The following is a 7,716-nucleotide window of genomic DNA, read 5'->3' as shown; positions in this document are numbered from 1 at the left end:
AATTGTGAAACTGCAGATGATGTAATATTTCACAATAATACTATGATGAGTGGTTGACTTTGATAATAAAGCTGTCACATTCTACCCTTCCACTCCTGAATGCACAAGTGCTTTTTTTCTCCACAGTGGAAATGCTATATATATTACTTTGAAAGTACACAAGCTGGTATACTATAGTAATGTATGTTCTTTAGAATAGTCAAGTTAATTATCTAGCTGTTGCATAGCAACCATATACACTGAAAACGCATTTTAATTTTTATTTCTTCTTCCACGCAGTACATTGTGGCTGCAATTGCTACACATATATTACTTCCTATTGGATTCATGATCCATTGTTTAATTGATATAATGAAAATTCAAAAATCAGGCCATTATTACATAATGCTACTCCTCCTTCATACCTGTAATAGAGTTTATGATGTAATGTAATGATGTGACATGATGTAATAATTCATTATGCATATACTTGTAATATTAATATTGTGTGCAGTAGTTGTAAGAGTTATAGTTGTTATTGTGTGCTTCCAATTATTGATGAATAATATTATATACAGTGGTCTGTTCTGCTTATAAAAGATTTGCCCAAGAGCCTACACTTCCCTACAATTATAGAACAATACCCACAATATGTGATAGCAGCCATATTAATTAATTTGCATCCATTGGAAAATATAGCCAATTTTTTACAGTCACATATATGTATATTATTTCATTAAATATTTTATTCTATTGTTGTTACATAATCTATTGTTTAGCTTTAATTTGTTAGTACACTATAGCTTCCACTTAAAAATGGATATTTATGCCTGATGGCACGCACTAAAGGAGTGTTGAGCAGACAATTTTAATCAGATGAGCTCGAGAAGTACAATGTAATGATTGCTCAAACAGAGGAAGATCTGGAGAATTCTGATACAATAACATCGAGGGAGGTAGCAAAGAGATTTTACTGTAGAGAAAGCAATATTCCAGTTTGCAAATTAATGTAAATCTAGCTGTAGCGTAGCATTATTAGCATAATTAATTGCATGTGCAACAAAAATTCTTTTTAAACTGAATCTTTGCTATTGAATGAGGCATGCACATTGCCTACTGAGGAAAACATAACATGGCAGAGATTTTATGGTGAGTTTATGAGTTCTAATGAATATTTTAGTAATGAATGTATGTATATATATATTATCTGGCATTGTTTAATTGTTAAGTGTGTTGTAACCACTCACTACTTACTGTGGATGGGACAATGTGTTTAGCTACTCTTATCTGAATGTATAGCTATAACGTGTTTGAACAGGCCCAGATGGTAGCTCAAAGAGATTCCTCCTCGCAACCCGCGACCCGAGCACAATTTGACTGGTCTTTGATTGACGAAGAATTGTTTTCAATGATCTTCCGCTCCGGGAGGCTCTCAACAGCGACGCGATATCTACGGATGAAGTTGCTTCAGCTCTTTCATCTCTAATTGAAGCACACCTAGGAGACTCTGGCGTTTTACCGCAACATTCCTAACAGAACTGCTTGTGAAGTGCCAAAGAAAACCATAAGATCCTTGTTTGAGCAGGCAGCTCGCATTGCTGTGTCCTGTTCTTACAGAATTTTTAATTCTAGAGCCTCCCCGGGCTGGGATCTTTTAGACCACCTTAGGTAAACTTTAAGTATTACATATATGTAGATATAGTTTGTTTTTTTTGTGTATTGTAATTTAATTTACCTTATAGTTAATGTAAGTCTTGCCAGGGCTCCTGTACTGATCCATCAGCACATGGTACCCCTGTGTCTAGGCCCCTGTATGCTTGTAATGTATATTTTGTCTTAATCATTAAGACGTTTATTCTCTCTCTTTAAAGTTAACAACATCCACGTTAATTTGTGCTGTAGGTCCAGTGTGATGAATGTGAGTGGTGGTGCTACTTACAGTATGTACAAACAAGAAAAGTACGCAAACATAAATTGGATCCTCAAAAGAAGAAGAGTGTATATAATAGATAAAGACGCAAAGACAGTGAGGGGCCATGTTGCACAACTGATAACACTTACAAAGTTCATTTGTCAAGTTGTTAGCTTTGCACAAGCAGTGCAAAGCTAGAAATGTTTGTAAAGATAGCCCATTGTAGCTAGGTGATGGCAAGGCTAGAAGACACTGAGAAAAGGCATAATACGCATATGGTACGGAAAATCGTACCGTACGCGTATGGTACAAAATACGCATATGGTATAGAACAGACACATGATACCCACTTGTATGGCAGCCTGTAGTAGCGCACAGCCACCATTTCATGTCACAGTAACAAACTCACTGGTGGCATGTCCTTTTTCTGGTTTTAACCAAGTAGCTATCTGCCTTCTGTGCTTTGTTTTTCCTTTTAGGCCACTCCGCCAAATTTCTCTGTTTCCCGTCCTGGATTCAAGCATATTTGCATGCGGGCGGGCGGTCCATTTCCATTATTTCATTACAAGATTGGCAGCTTTTCAAACCATTATTTTCCTGGCACAACCATAAAAAGCTGCATAAAGGCATGCTTAAGCTTGTTCCTTCCCTTTTAAGCTGCAAAAATAACACAAACGTGAAGTTTGTGCCGACTTGATAGCACTGCTGACACGTGAGCTGACCCTGTTTCGAGATGGCTTATACTGAGCCTGTCAGTACAGGGGCGGATCGAGAGTTTGGAAAGAGGGGGGCACCTTGCTGAAAAACAGTTGAAGACCAAAAAAAAAAAAAAAAAAAAGGTCACAACAATAATAGCTAGTTATTTACCAAATATATCACGTCTGTTATGTAAAATAAAATCCTATTTATAGCTTCATAGGTAAGCTATACACTGCCTCATGAACATTGTGACTGCTTTATTAGAGTAATCGACTGCTCTATTAGAGTATCTCGATCTTGTATGCAATTTCTTGAAGGGAGGGGGGCCATTGCAGTAAGCAAGAATAACCGGAAAATAATGGAAGAATACGGAATAATGGAATATTTATGGCTGACAGTGCGGGCGGTGGACGGGAAACAGAGAATTTATTTGGAGTGGCCTTATCTTTGATCTTCAAGCAAGGAAATCATGCTGAGGTTCAGTTTAATTTTCTGCATTGACACTTTAGATGCCACAAAACAATTTGAAGCACTGTAGTTATGTAGAATAGATCAAGACACACGGTAGTGTGTCGTGCGGCCCAAGAAGCCGGCGCGCCACACCGTGAGTATATTGACAGGAAGAAAGAAAACGTCATTTTCACACTTTTGTATCTCGGTGATGGCTTATCCGATTGAAACCAAATTTGCTGCAGAGTTGCCCGCCAGCTAGGGGAGTCTACATTCCAAATTTGAAGGAAATCACTCAAGCCATTTCCGAGATATGAGCGGCCAAAGCTTCGTTTTTTTTTCTTCGTTTTTTTTTTCTTCTTCTTCGTCTTTTCGCACACTTGCAAAAATTGCTATAAAACGCAAACGCGTGCTTCGATCGCCTTGAAATTTGGCACACAGAAAGGGAGTCCAAAGGCGAATCCTAGCATCAAATTTGGTGCAAATCCGATGAATGGTTCAGGAGTTATGACCGATTATTCGCGTAAAACAAGATCGATTTGTTGTCACGCCTACAGGGTAAACCGCTTCATGGAATGAGCTGAAAATTGCTATGTAGATGGAGTAACCATCGTAGGAGTGCCTTTTGGTAGTTTGAAAGGAATCGAGATTAAGACCACGGAGATATGACACAAAACCCAACCTGTGTCACAATTACACGATCGATTTTTAGTAATAAAAAGTATTAGTTTTCACGCCTACTAGGCAAACCGCTTAGAGCAATGAGCTGAAATCGGTGTATAGCTGGAATAATCTTCATAGAAAGTCCTTGCAGTAGTATAGAAGAATTGGATTACAAACTACTGAGTTATGATTCGAAAGCCAACTCTGTGTAGCAAATGCAAGATCGAGATACTCTAATAGAACAGTCACCCTAATAGAGCATTCAGCTAATTTATTTACTCCATTATAGAATTCTATTACATTACAAGTTATTCTGTAGGGACTTCAGCTGCAAACAGTTAATCTTATAGACAGTTAAGCAAGAAGCAAGTCACCCTGTGGAGAATTAAGCTACAATTATATCACTGTAGAGATTCAGAACATTACAAGTCACACTAAAGAGAGTTCAGCTATAAACAAGTCATGCACCCTGTAGAGAATTCACCTACAATTAAATCATTCTCTAGAGAATTCAGCTACACACAAATCACTGTGCAGAGAGCTCAGCTACAAACAAATTATCCTGTAGAGAGATCAGCTACAAACAAAACACTTTGCAGAGAGTTCAGCTACAAACAAATCAATCTTTAGAGTGATCAGCAACAAACAAATCAACTTGTAGAGAGATCAGTAGGAAACAAATCAACCTGCAGAGAGATCAGCTACAAACAAATCAGCTTGTAGAGATCAGTTACACACAAATCAACCTGTAGAGAGATAAGCTAAAACAAATCAACCTGCAGAGAGATCAGCTACAAACATATTACCTTATAGACAGTTCAGCTACAAACAAATTACCCTGTAGAGAGATCGACTACAAACAAATCAACTTGCAGAGAGATGAGCTACACACAGATCAACTTGTAGAGAGATCAGCTAGAAACAAATCACCCTGTAGAGAGTTCAGCTAAAACAAATCAACCTGCAGAGAGATCAGCTACAAACATATCACCTTATAGACAGTTCAGCTACACACAAATTATCCTGTAGAGAGATCGACTACAAACAAATCAACTTGCAGAGAGATCAGCTACACACAAATCAACTTGTAGAGAGATCAGCTAGAACCAAATCACCTTGTAGAGAGTTCAGCTACAAACAAATCAATGTGCAGAGAGATCAACTACAAACAAATCACCCTGTAGAGAGATCAGCTAGGAACTAGACACAATGTAAGGAGTTCAGCTACAAGCAAATCACCCTTTAGAGAGTTCAGCTATACACAAATCAACCTGCAGAGAGATCAAATCACCTTATAAAGAGTTCAGCTACAAACAAATTGCCCTGTAGAGAGATCAGTTACAAACAAATCAACCTGCAGAGAGATCAGCTACACACAAATCAACTTGTAGAGAGATCAGCTACAAACAAATCACACTGTGGAGATCAGCTAGAAACTAGACACAATGTAAGAAGTTCAGCTACAAGCAAATCACCCTGTAGAGATTTCAGCTGCAAACAAATCACCCTGTAGAGAGATCAGGTAGAAACTAGACACCATGTAAAGAGTTCAGCTATAGAAGAGGTCACCTTATAGAGAGTTCAGCTACAAAGAAACCATCATGTAGAGAGTTCAGCTGCAAACAAATTACTCTGTATAGAGTTCAGCTAGAAAAAGTCACCTTGTAGAGAGTTCAGCTACAAAGAAACTGCCATGTAGAGAGTTCAGCCTCAAACAAATTACCGTGTAGAGAATTCAACAACAAGCAAATCGCCCTGTAGAGGGATCAGCTAGAAGAAGTTACCTTGTAGAGAGTTCAGCTACAAAGAAACCATCATGTAGAGAGTTCAGCTACAAAGAAAGCACCATGTAGAGAGTTTAGCTGCAAACAAATCACCTGTAGAGAGTTCAGCTAGAAACAAATCACGCTGTAGAGAGATCAGCTAGAAGAGGTCACCTTGGAGAGAGTTCAGCTACAAAGAAATTACCACCTAAAGAGTTCAGCTACAAAGAAATCACGCTGTAGAGAGATCAGCTAGAAGAGGTCACCTTGGAGAGAGTTCAGCTACAAAGAAATCACCACCTAAAGAGTTCAGCTACAAAGAAATCACCCTGTAGAGAGTTCAGCTAGAAGAAGTCACCTTGTAGAGAGTTCAGCTACAAAGAAAGCACCGTGTAGAGAGTTTAGCTGCAAACAAATCACCTATAGAGAGTTCAGCTAGAAACAAATCACCCTGTAGAGAGATCAGCTAGAAGAGGTCACCTTGTAGAGAGTTCAGCTACAAAGAAACCATCAGGTGGAGAGTTCAGCTACAAAGAAATCACCCTGTAGAGAGTTCAGCTAGAAGAAGTCACCTTGTAGAGAGTTCAGTTACAAAGAAACCATCATGTAGAGAGTTCAGTTACAAAGAAACCACCATAGATGTAGAGAGTTTAGCTGCAAACAAATAACCTGTAGAGAGTTCAGCTAGAAACAAATCACCCTGTAGAGAGATCAGCTAGAAGAGGTCACCTTGTAGAGAGTTCAGCTACAAAGAAACCATCAGGTGGAGAGTTCAGCTACAAAGAAATCACCCTGTAGAGAGTTCAGCTAGAAGAAGTCACCTTGTAGAGAGTTCAGTTACAAAGAAACCATCATGTAGAGAGTTCAGTTACAAAGAAACCACCATAGATGTAGAGAGTTTAGCTGCAAACAAATAACCTGTAGAGAGTTCAGCTAGAAACAAATCACCCTGCAGAGAAATCAGCTAGAAGAGATCACCTTGTAGAGAGTTCAGCTACAAAGATACCGTTATGTAGAGAGTTCAGCTACAAAGAAAGCACCATGTAGAGAGTTTAGCTGCAAACAAATCACCTGTAGAGAGTTCAGCTAGAAACAAATCACCCTGTAGAGAAATCAGCTAGAAGAGGTCACCTTGTAGAGAGTTCAGCTACAAAGAAACCATCATGTAGAGAGTTCAGCTACAAAGAAAGCACCATGTAGAGAGTTTAGCTGCAAACAAATCACCTGTAGAGAGTTCAGCTACAAACAAATCACCTGTAGAGAGTTCAGCTAGAAGAAGTCACCTTGTAGAGAGTTCAGCTACAAAGAAACCGTCATGTGGAGAGTTCAGCTACAAAGAAAACACCATGTAGAGAGTTTAGCTGCAAACAAATCACATGCAGAGAGTTCAGCTAGAAACAAATAACCCTGTAGAGAGATCAGCTAGAAGAGGTCACCTTGTAGAGAGTTCAGCTACAAAGAAACCATCAGGTGGAGAGTTCAGCTACAAAGAAATCACCCTGTAGAGAGTTCAGCTAGAAGAAGTCACCTTGTAGAGAGTTCAGCTACAAAGAAACCATCATGTAGAGAGTTCAGCTACAAAGAAACCACCATGGATGTAGAGAGTTTTGCTGCCAACAAATCACCTGTAGAGAGTTCAGCTAGAAGAAGTCACTTTGTAGAGAGTTTCGCTACAAAAAAACCAACATGTAGAGAGTTCAGCTACAAAGAAAGCACCATGTAGAGAGTTTAGCTGCAAACAAATCACCTGTAGAGAGTTCAGCTAGAAACAAATCACCCTGTAGAGAGATCAGCTAGAAGAGGTCACCTTGTAGAGAGTTCAGCTACAAAGAAACCATCATGTGGAAAGTTCAGCTACAAAGAAATCACCCTGTAGAGAGTTCAGCTAGAAGCAAATCACCCTGTAGAGAGATCAGCTAGAAGAGGTCACCTTGTAGAGAGTTCAGCTACAAAGAAACCATCATGTGGAAAGTTCAGCTACAAAGAAATCACCCTGTAGAGAGTTCAGCTAGAAGAAGTCACCTTGTAGAGAGTTCAGCTACAAAGAAACCATCATGTAGAGAGTTCAGCTACAAAGAAACCACCATGGATGTAGAAAGTTTAACTGCAAACAAATTACCTGTAGACAGTTCAGCTAGAAACAAATCACCCTGTAGAGAAATCAGCTAGAAGAATTTATCTTGTAGAGAGTTCAGCTACAAAGAAACCATCCTGTATATAGTTCAGCTATATTTTAAGTCACCCAGTAGA

The sequence above is a fragment of the Dysidea avara genome, chromosome 7, assembly GCF_963678975.1.
Source record: "Dysidea avara chromosome 7, odDysAvar1.4, whole genome shotgun sequence".
NCBI lineage: Eukaryota > Metazoa > Porifera > Demospongiae > Dictyoceratida > Dysideidae > Dysidea > Dysidea avara.
Note: the sequence above shows the minus strand (reverse complement) of the source record.